Here is a 12,369-nt window from a genome sequence, read left to right as displayed (position 1 = left end):
ATTAGATGGGTATATCACATAACTAATGAGGAGGTATTTAATAGAATTGGGGAGAAGAGGAGTTAGTGCACAACTTGACTAGATGAAGGGACCGGTTGGTAGGACATGTTTTGAGGCATCAGGGGATAACAAATTTAGCATGGGAGGGCAGTGTGGAGGGTAAAAATCTTAGAGGGAGACCAATAGATGAATACACTAAGCAGATTCGGAAGGATGTAGGTAGCAGTAAGTACTGGGAGATGAAGAAGCTTGCACAGGATAGAGTAGCATGGAGAGCTGCATCAAACCAGTCTGAAGACTGAAGACCACAACAACAACTTCCACAAATCATTTCACCTGCAACCATAGAGTGTATCACTATCTTTGAAGTTATCCCAGAGCTACAGGTAGTCATAATTTGAGCTACTATATAGGATACACTAAATAACACAAATGAGTACTGTCATGTTTTCCTCTCAAAGCTCCTAACTACTTGCACTGTCATCACTTACCGATAGGACTGATTTGCCATAGGTAAAAGGACAGCACCGACAAAACATATGACACAGTATGTATGTAACTGTAATAATTGTGATGGGAGACGAAGGCGTGTGTATAGTGAGAAGGTAGCAGTAGCTATGCAGACTCGAAGAACCTTGCACAGGATAGATTGGAGAGATGTATTAAATCAGTTGTAGAACAGAAGACAATGACAACAACAAGATGTGAGAAACTGATGAGTCATTTCCGAAAGAATGATCAGCTTAGGTTGCAAAAATGGTGACTAAATGTGGGACTGTCGTAATCCCAAATTACTCGTATAATTCCATACAAGTAATAAGTGGAAGATAGCTCGTATGGTTCATATGGCTCTAAGCACTCTGGGACTCAACATCTGAGGTCATCAGTCCCTTGGACTTAGAACTACTTAGATCTAACCAACCTAAGGACATCACACACATCCGTGCCCGAGGCAGGATTCGAACTTGCGACCGTAGCAGCCGCATGGTTCCGGACTGAACGGCCTAGTGGATGATAATACATGTGCTAAGAACCCACAGAATAACTTCCATAGTGCTAGATGCACTTTAATGAGTAAAAACTGCAGAAGAAAATATATTTGCAGTATGTCCAAGACGCTGTGTGTTAGGACTACTCTAAGCTGAAACTGTTGAAGGAGGAGTCACAAACCACCTCCCCCCCACCCCTTCCCTCAATGAAAAGGAAAGTACCACTGTTCTTATAATAGACGGGCAATCAGGACGGACCGATCACCGTGTCATCCTCTGCTAATGGTCTCATCGAAATGTGTTATGGAGGGACACAGGGAGCAGTGGATAGCTGTCCCGGCCGTTGTCCGGTTGGCAGGCCTCATTATGCCAGCAGCTTCTCAGCTGTCATCACGAGGCTAAATGTATCCAGTTCCTGTCCTTACAACAAGATATATTTCCTGGTAGTGCTAGGAATCGAACCCTGGTTTCGTACATGACACTCAGTTTCGCTGACCACCAGCTATGGAACGACACCCGCCCCTGCCCTCTGAAAAGGGACTTCCTCCTCTAACATTAGTTTTCAGTCGACAGTAGTAGTTGATACCAGTATTAATTTTCGAATTTTGGACAGGTCAATATAATTTCAGTTGCTTTTCTGATAATTTTGATATAATTTTGTACACAATATGTTATATGTCAAGCTAACATTGATGAAAAAGAATTCCTTTTTAAAATATTTTAGTTTTGATGTTGTAATCGATAAGTACTAGTTTTGAGTGGACAGTTAAAATTACTTTTTATAAAAACATTTGAAATTACGAATTATTGGCACACTTCAAATTTCTATTAATAATTACACAATACTGTACTGTTTACTACGTTTATTCCTGGATTCATTTATGAAATGATAATCGAAATTATTAATGTAACCGAAACTAGTAGAAACTAATTTCTTAAGAAAAGTTGAAAACTCTTTGGAATATTTTAAGTATTTTCGCAGTGTGTGGGAGTCGAAAGCTTGCCTCTGATGTGATCGGACGTATTTTTGTGCGAACAATGTATTTTCGGCTTTGTTAATGTGCAGAATCAAAATTCTGTACGATATACTAAAATGTGAGAAAACATATTTTTGTACAAAATTCTACAACAACAATCTTCAAATTTATTTACTTCTAACCAGAGTTGATTTTCAGCTTCAAGTAACAGACCCCTGGACAAGAAGAACTGGAGCCATGCCAACAGGAAAAGCTAAGTGAACTTGGAAGGTTATTGTAATCTTCGCTCCTCTCAAATCTTCATAAAAACTTATTACTTGGACTGGACATTGTTTAATGTGGACAATAGATGGAAGAAGGAAGGAGGGGGAGATTACACTGCCTAGATGTTTATGAACTGAGATTCACAACGTAAAGTAACGCCTTGAATTTTCTTCACAATAATCAGCAGTAACTTAAGGGGAAACAGAATTAGAGCTAAAACATGTGTTTAATAGTCGCAAAATGTCGTACTATAACTAATATTTCAGAATTTCCGTATTGTGTTTGTGCTGCATGGAAAAAACTGATTTCCACTTATCTGCACTTTGTTTTTTGTCATGTTGCATTGTACTCCGATTACTCAAGCTCAATTTTCGGTAAAGGCAGCCCTTATTTTAATTAGTGGTGCTCAGTTTTCACAGACATTACTATGGTGAAACACAAAAGGATTCAAGTGCCTGTAGCACCTATGCTGGTGACACCTTTCCTTGAAATAAGATTCCTCTGATCTCACAGTTTATTTTCTACATTTAAATCAAGTTACATTTGACTTACTTCCATCAGACGACATAATTTAATACTGACATTGTATGAAAAAATTAAGCAACGTCACCGTTATAGTGGCAAAAAGTGCTAAATACTGTCTGTAAATAACAACCAGTAGAGTGTAAACTAAAAGCAGCAGATATTCGTAGTCGATTTAGTGCAAATGACGGTAGTATTATCTGACTGCAGTGATTATATCCATGTGGTTGCCAGAGGCGTACCGCAGCCGACATTTTCTGCAAAGCTGAAGGCACAATACATTGTTAATGATACTATACTTACTTTACTCATAAAAGCCTATATAGAAAAATTATCGATCAAAAAATATTACCCTACTGCGCCACTTAAGCAGTAATCACACACGTCGTGGGTTTAAGATAGAGGAAATACTTGTCACCCTATACCTCCATTATTTAGCGTGGTTCCCAGGTAAAGTAACATACAGGAACTGTAATAGCTTCTCCCTTGTGAAACTGGTCATTAGTGGAGCAAGCTATTATTAAAAATTCATGTTCGATTTTCCATACGCTGTATTGAAGTTTATAAAGAAAAAGTTAAATGGAAATATGCCATTTCTACCCCTTTACGCAAACTCGATAACAAAATTTGTATGTGAATGAAAACTCAGCGAGGGAGAATATCACGCCTTAGCTCCACATATGAGGTAACATTTTCTTTACTCCTACCAGATCGTAATAAACTGCTGGGAGGTGAAATTTTCCAATGAAGTCAAATAAAAAAATTCCTGATAGGTTTCGACCTGAGTTTAAAGAACTACGTTCATCGAACCCCGATGTTTCATTTAAAAGTAAATACGTTCATAACTCATCCGAACATGTTTTCTCCGTCCACAAAAATGACCGGCCCGGATAAACGTTATAGACGTCCTTTACCGGCTGTGCGCAGAGACAGGCTCTCGGGCTGCCCTTCACGTCCTCCGCCCTTACGCCATCTCGACAACCTCGAACAGTGACACTTAATATCTGGGGCCGAGCCTAAGTGCAACTTCACTCAGCGAGAGCGCTGAGGATACGACAGAAGTCACAGCCACTCTACGCTTTAGCGAAGCTCCGGCAGCCGGACCCTCCTAGCATCACTGACTACTGACAGCGCCACAGTCTGCACTTGAAAATGCTACCCCGCGCATTCATGCAACGCACGCTTAGCATGGCCGCCGCTAGGCAGCGCTGGGAAGAAGAGAGAGAGTGTGTAGAACTGTTGCTAATATATGACTGTTAACTGAATGATATGTCATTAGCGTCCCGGCGCTCCACGGAATTTGACCATGATGCCTCCACTCGTTTCTCCTATACTCACGTAGCGGGCCACATCTGGAGGGACCCTACAAATTTAATATCCAGAAGTGGTTCTGATACGCTGCTTTGCTGCCAGAATGACCTGCAGTCCTCCACCAGCCATGCACGTTGAACTCCAGAGGTGAAAAGTCGGCTATCGCCACCGCAGAGGTGCCATACCTGCACGCCAGCATCCATCAACTTCTGTCACTATGCAGTGACCAATATTTGTTGGCCTGTTTTCGGACCATGTTGAATAGAAAGCATATCCATATGAACTTGAAAGTGACATCCTATAATCCACAGGAACCGGCAGACCTCTCACAGTTCCAGGGTAACATTAGCCGACGAGGTGCCCTTATTGCAGAGTATCAGGGCACGAACTACCGTGTGCTGCGGCAGTGAAAGTAAAGCGTGAAACATGTACGATATTTTGGGCAAAAAGCGTAGCAGTGCATTGATTCCCGCTGGGCTACGATACGTAGTGTAACGTTCCGAGTATTTAGGTGAGCTAATCGGCTCCGTAGAAATGACATGAGGTGAGATGAGTTTGTTTGTGAAGGTATATAGCGCCAGGGCCAAGGGCGTGCTGCGGCCGATCTAGCTAAGCGACCAGTATTGGCCAGCCAGATGCCAAGACAAGCTGTTGTTGCCAGAATCGGGGAAACTCACAGATGGGCAAGCTGGCCAGTGGCCGCTCGCTTAGCAGAATGCAACATGCACCAGCAAAGGCAAACTTTGAGATAATTTGGGAGATAGCTAATACAGAGCACTTAGATGTTCGTCTATAAATCACAGCCAAGCAATAAAGCAAATCTGAATACATCAATGATATCAGAAAAATGAGGCACAACCAATGACACAAGAATACTTTCAGTATCCTATTATTACAGAAGCTAATGTTGTACTGTGCCAAAACATTATCACAATGAACATCTGAATTAACATTTTTTCAATGCTTCATGCGCTTTCAACGAACGATATCTCAGATGATAACACTGCACTGTGGCTATCATTCCAGAAATCTGCATATCTGTTTCAATTTTATTTCTTAACTTATTACGTTATTTACATCTATTCATTAGACAAATGTCGTGAGAACATCGTGTTCACCACAATAACATGGCAATGAATGCAGCATGAATTCATATCTTATCATACTTATAAAGTTGTTTAAGGAATATTTTACTTTTTTCCAGATATTTCTTTAGCTATTGATTACATCATTGTCATTTAGGAAGTTGTTACTCACATGTCTTAGTTGACATCACTGTTGTAAAAAGTGCCAAAAGGCGCTTCTAGCAAGCAGGCTTAAATAATTGGTTAAACAATATTTAAAGACAATCTGCTGTCATTTAATGTGAGAGCACTTGCACAACAATGCTGACTTACTTTTTCATGAATAAATCTTTATTAAATTTTTTGTTGTGCGGTGTCTGAATATGACCACATGTTTAAGACATTTGTTTAATTAAGTACTGTTAGAATAAATTGTTTAGTATGCGAAAGGGTCAAGTTGAGTGAAACCATATTTGAGTGAAATCATGTCTGTAGGACTTAAGAATGAAGGTACTTTTTGTGGGAATAACCACCAGCAATTGGGAAAGGAGCAGCACAGCAGTCAAGTGGAGAGAGAGGCATTATTCGACTGATGCACTCACTCCAGTGTTTCATGGCGCTTCTCATTTAGATCTTCAAGGAGACACTTTAACGTTTGTGCTTCAAGAGTGCAGACCTGCCTGTGGCAAAATGTGGATTTTTTATCATGTACGTGATTAGATTTGGGCGGTGAATGGCCGCTACGAAGCTTTATACGCGAGTTCTTGAAGAATAAAGACCTACCAGTGGTATAATGAGATTTACGGTCGTGTGGGCAGTGAACTGCCACTTCAATAATAGTTTTGATATTGCATTACGGAATGGGGAACAAACAGAGCATGAGTTGCTTCTGTTTGTATGTTATGTGTATTGTAAATCGAAATTATGATCTCTAAACTATTTGAGCTGGCGAATAGTTCGTCTGTTGTGATCACAAAATGGTCTTAGTTCTCGCAAGTCCTTGATGACTACGTAGTTTGGGGATTCTGCTAACATTCTCGTAAAGCTCTCTGCGCAACTTCACTACATTTGGTTATTTTCTGTCTGTATGTTAAATGGATATCGTAGAATCACTTGACGTTCAGTTGAGTCATAATTACATGACTACAAATATTTCAACATAATTCTCTGTCATCTACATCAGCTATAAACGTTAGATTAGAATCTTTTTTATTAAATTATTAATTTCTATATTATTTTTATTTTATTGTGTATTTATTAACTTACAATTCCAGACAATGCACTTACTATTTGGCTTCAAGATCACAGCTACAGATTATTACTTGCAGTGAGTTAGCTGCTGCGCATGAAAGAAGACGTTCGCGGCTCGACGCTATGACTACGTCGAGCTATTTCTCTCAAACACAGCCGTGCGTAGCCCAAGTACGAGGAACATTCTGAAAGTAAGGTCCGATTGGTTGCAACAGTTAGCCACACCTTCCAGCAACGTCCCTACATACTTACCTCTCCGTCTGAGACAATTGTCGTAGCGTTGTACCAACTTTCCAATACTCTCATCACAGAAGGCAGCCGCCTGCGCCCTTTCGCCGATTCTCTACGCCGATCTGCAATTCGTTGTCTGTGCCAAGAAGTTGACTTTATAGCCATTAGTTCATGTCAGGAGAGATGAAAATCAGAGGGAGCGAAGTCCGGGCTATGTGAAGGACGATTCCCATCGAAAACGCTGCACGGGAGTCCTCATTGCCCCTGCAGAGTGCTGCCGTGAATTGTCATGAAGAAGGAAATGCGAGGCAGTTATGGTGTGTGGGCTGCATCAGATCAGGCGGAAAGTCTCGCGGGCACTCATACTAGGCGGGAGACGCTGCCTTCTAGGCATCCTTACGTGCTCACTGTGCGCTCAGCACTGAAAAGACAAGCGTGACGCGATCATCGGGCACACTAGAGACACTGTCCAACACACTTATGCAAAGCTTTATCGGATTCTCACTGTGGTTCCCATTTCGCGACCGATCGGACCTTACTTTCGGAATACGCCTCGTATCGAAGGTGCGAGCAGCATCCTGTAAAGACGGAACTGGTTTGGTCGTATGGGCTGCTGTTTAGAGAGCAACTGCTCAGCAGATAACCCTTAGGTAACGTCGTATTAGGGAAGTTAAATTTAGGTGTCATTTCTTATTGACAGTGTCTCAAGATCGCTAGGTTACCTCTTGTTCTGTGTTAGAAGTCTACATGGAGGTGAGGTTACACAACGACCAGAAACGCGTGCAGCAACTTTGAGTGAGACGGATGAAGTTTTGAAACGTCAGGCAGTCGCATTACTCGAGGACAAAACAGAACGAAACTGGGCTAGCAAAGGAATGCGTGCAGAGCTGGCAGCATTACGTGCCGCGACTACTTCGACTAAATCGCACGGAGGGGATACCAAGACAGTAGTAAACGTACCTGTCCCATCCATCTATCCTAAGGCAGTTTCATTACGCCTTTTCTGGGAAAGCAGCCGGGGATGTATCGGCCTTTCTAGATGATGTGAGGGAAACAGCTCGGTTAGGGATTTGGTCCAGTGGCCAGTACCACGGGAACTTTATAAAATGAAAATATTTGACGAACTAGCTGAAGGGCTTATCCAACGCAAAATAGTTACAAGTAATTCAGAGGGGATTAATACAGAAACATATCGGGTTAGTAGAGGCATTCTCTGACAGAATAAGTAAGGCAAATTCGCAGACTTAACGAACTGACACACAATGCAGGAAGCAGGAAGCAGAGAACAGGGCCTTAGACTTATTAGAAAGGAATAGTTATGTGTATATGTCACGACAGGTGAGGGTGGGGATCCTAGCGATTTCTCCTCAGCTATTAAAATTGCACACAGCTGGAGGAGACAGATATTGCGACTTAGAAACGGAAATACGGTGGTGTCTTCCAGTCTGATGGTAAATGTTGTAAATGTGTGAGAGCGGACCTCGTGAAGAAGCAATATCGCCAGACACAGTACATTTTAGGTATTGAGGTTGTGCATAACGTGGTGCTTGCAAAAGTAGGAAGCACGATAAGACCAATAAGAAGGAGTTTAAACTCTTGGTGGGTACGTAGGCACATGTAGCGGTAGTCAGTAGGTAAGCACAGGACGACTTGGTGAACAGTTTGATGAATGGGAAGATGGAAGTATCAACTGCATACCTTCCGAAAATGCGGAGTCTGAGGCAGCTGTAATACCGAACAAAGTAAGTGTGCGCGTACTGAAGTAAATGAGAATATATATAGCAACATGGGTGATACTGACTTAGGTGCAGCATTATCTACGCCCTGGATGATACCGGTTGTTGTTTGCACGCCGTTGAGTCTGGGCCAGATGTAGCACTGATTTTTGCATCGTTGCTGCAGACGGTGATGTTAACGTACATTCTAAGGATAATGCAAAGGAAACTACTGCTGATGTTAGTTGTGTTGCGAATGTTGTTGATAGGGAAGAAGTGCAGGCGATATATTTCTGAAGGATGCAGGTTCGTCACTACTGGTTGGTGGAGCACCGCTTATTCTGAAGGGGATGAAGGTGAGGCAGAGAAAGGAAGAGGAAAAATGCTCAAAAGGCTATTGGGAGTGCCGATAGGATTGAACCTTTGGAGGAATGTGTGCCAAGAGATGAGGGGGAATTTTGATATACTTGCGATGTTATATGCAGTGAGGGCAAGGGAAAACTTCGTGTAATATTTCTCTAAAGCACAGCGAAATTTTTGGAAACATTGTTTCAGCTGATGGATACAGCTGCTAGTGAGAAATCGATCCAAGTGTTTATTACCTCTGAAGTAGAACCGCTTAAATCGCACGCGCCATCACCAGGATTTAGTGCACACAGTAACGTGCCGAACAGCACAAAAAAGTTGGTTTTGAAATGGGATGGTTTAAGAAAGCTGGCACTGCAGCGCGCAGTAAATATTTTAGCAACCGTAAGATATGAAAGGTAGTTGGAGCCTCTATGCTGCAAGCACTTCTGCGTGGAAAAATAGTTTTACGGGTGTGTATTCTTAGCAAACATAAGGGAAATTTTTGTGTAAAATACAAAGTTCGAGATAATGTATCGAAACGGCAAATTAAAAAAAGATAGAAAAAGTTGATGAAGAGAATGACTAGGAATTATTGTGATAGTTTAAGTAGATTAACACTTATGAAATTTGCTTCAGTTTTAAAGCGGAGTAATATTCCATGAAGGACGAATTAATTGAACATGTATAGTAGTTAGTGAAGTGTAAAAATTCGCGACAAATTTTACAGAGGCAGGAGGAATGTTGCGCGGCAGATTCATAGTGAAAAGAAGGACCAAAACTTTGTTATAACTGGCTGTGATATGGCTACGTGGAACGTGTCCTCCAGGTGGAGTGACCAATGTAAACATTCGAAAGAGTTTATACACAAACAGACAGGGAACTTATTGCCTCATAGAGCGAGAGAGAGAATAGCAACCCCTGTTTAGCACTTAGACAACAGTGCAGAGTAGACACAGCGCTGTTCTGGAATGAGGCTACATATAGTAGCTCCATCAAGGGATATTACAAGAACGCTTTCAGGCTGCAAACTTTAAGCGAAGGAACGCTCTGGAGGTCAGCCATGCTACTTGCAGCATGCTCTGGTGAATATAACGAAGTGTCTACGGCCGCTGCCAACTGAGAATTCCCTTCTAGGAACCCAATTTGAACTCTGCAAGCTGTACTCCTACCGATCAAACAGTGACGGAGTGAAGAGGAATTTCCGCGAATGAAGAACCGATCTGCCCGTCTGCTAGCTGTTCAGTTTGGGAGCAGGCTGCCTGTGCTGCCACTCTTGAGCAGTACAGGTGCCAGCTTACAGGCTGCATGCTGCGAGCGCCTCTTGCGCTGTCCTCTGTGTCTCTGTTGGGTCTTATGCAAACACACCATCTCGAAAATTGACAACAGAGGGCACGCAGATTCCTGGGGTCAAGCCTAAGAGCAGCTTCATCAGCGAGAGAGCTGAATCTCTGAAATACGCCCACAGCCACACTGGCCTGTAGCGATGCGCCGGCCGCCACACCCTCCTACGATGAGGCCACAGCACTGGGCCCTGACAACATCAGAGGCAGCACTCGAAAATTCACCGCCGGGAGCTGATGGGAACAACAGTTCGTTGGAACTTTTGGAACTGATACTCCATAACGGAAGATATCGGTATTCCAACCAAGCGAGGTGGCGCAGTAGGAAGGCGGGACGACGGTAATTCATATCTCCGTGAGCCTATGCGGATTTCCCTAAACCATTTAAAGTCCATTCACATCGTTACCCAACCGGTACATGCTCTTCGTCTGTAATGAGCTTCTTGTCGATGAGGCTATGAGACGTTAATTATTGATCTTCCTGTCATTCCTTCGTTGTTACGTTGAATACTAGTCCAGAAACAGAAACCGCTAGTCTGAATATGTTGCTCTGACCGAGAGACATACTTGTATTAGAGAACAGGTAAGACAGAATACTGTGCACGTTGAAGAATGTATAAAAGTTTGTCTCTGAGGCCTGTCTTTGATATTATTCTTCAGCAGTTAACACGTCAGCACAGCCTGCGATATTATCTACCCCCGCATCGTAATCGTAAACAACACGATAGCGAGCTGGCTGTATCGCGTCAAATACTTTTTGCTGTGAATCACGATCCAAATTAATTGCCATATATATTTGGGTTATTTACGACAAGTTTATTTTCTCTCCTCCGCTGTAACAGCTCGGCGCCAGGAGTCTGTCCGTAGTGCAGTATCGCGGCTCGCTTCGCGCTGCGAGTGAAGGCTGTTATTAATGTCGGCAGTGATTTAGGGCGCGGCCAACGCCCTGCGCGGTCCGCATCTCCAGAAATAAATTTACCAACCGGTAATTAATTGCCTGTTATTAAGATTCCTAATTTACTGTCGCTTGTTGATGAAACTGCACCGTTGCATAATTACGAGTGCAAAGGACGGAAGCAGAAACAGTTGCACTCACAGCACAGGTTTCTGGTGTCGTTATCTGCTGTGAATAATGCTGATATACGGTCGTTGCTTATCACCTGCCTGTGGAGCTGTGCTTCTGTCCCTTTTATATGAACCAAAATAATTGTTCGGTACAGTATGAGAGCTCGTCGCACAACACAAATTTCTGGCTGGCCGTGTTTACGCAAGGAATGAAGACCGTGAAATACAAGTCCGCTAATAAACTCCAAGTCCCGCATACTGATTTGAAACATCCAGCCAAGTTTAAATACGAAACTCGATCTAGGCTCACAGTGTGCGTAGTCCGGTAGAGGAAAGCTGGCGTTTATGTTGTAAGCATGTAGCCTGAGTACAACACCAGCTCGTTGTCGCTGTGCGAGCAGCTTCTACCTGTAGACCAAGGGATCACGCCACGAGATATGAAGGAGGAGAGCGTGGATTTGTCTTGTTGCACTGTATCAGTGCCTGTTTTAGGAGCGAGTGGATAATATCGCTATCCGACCAGCTGCCTACGGCACTGGGTTTGTCAGAACGGTAGGTTATATGGAAGCTATCAGGAAACATTTTTGTCACGTGCTAAGCGCCAAGTAGATATAACATGACATTGGTAGTGGCCCTGGTCTGGTAATAAGAAAATAAAATAGACTTCGTGAAAGAAGTAAAGGATCACTTTTACAAAATCCCATAATAGCCTCCAGTTACGATGCATAAGTTGGAAATTTCGCTCAATGATGCCTTCAAACTTCTATTGTAAAGGTGCAAAAGTGTGGCGCCCAACGACATCACCCTCTGGCTCGTCGACGCTTCAGAAAGCAAACTGTCGTCACATGAGAAGAAAAAAGCCACAGTACAAAAGTTCATGTGAACTGTAAAGTGGGTTACTGATATCACATTGGCACCAAATTTCACCACAGTTCTGTCCAGCACCACCGCTGAAGTGTCAAGTGACGAGAAGGTCGTGACAGCCCCTTTTAGGCACATTTCACCCATTCCACTTATGTCTCTGCGATGGCGACACCCAGCCTTGAAATCACGCTGCTTTCTTATGGTTGGCTGAGAACAACTTTTCAGTGACAACGGTGCTCAGAATGGATACAAATGGTCTCAAGAGGTGGCACGAAGAGTGTCAATGAAACCACCACCAACCTTACGGGCGTTGGTGGTCGCACATTCAGCGGTTCACATCCTGATGAACAACAGGAAGATGTTCTTAACAATCTTTGACAGTGCTGAAACCCTCGGGCATTTCAAACCTTCTCTAAGGCGACTGAAGG

The sequence above is a fragment of the Schistocerca serialis genome, chromosome 7, assembly GCF_023864345.2.
Source record: "Schistocerca serialis cubense isolate TAMUIC-IGC-003099 chromosome 7, iqSchSeri2.2, whole genome shotgun sequence".
NCBI classification, from domain to species: domain Eukaryota; kingdom Metazoa; phylum Arthropoda; class Insecta; order Orthoptera; family Acrididae; genus Schistocerca; species Schistocerca serialis.
Note: the sequence above shows the minus strand (reverse complement) of the source record.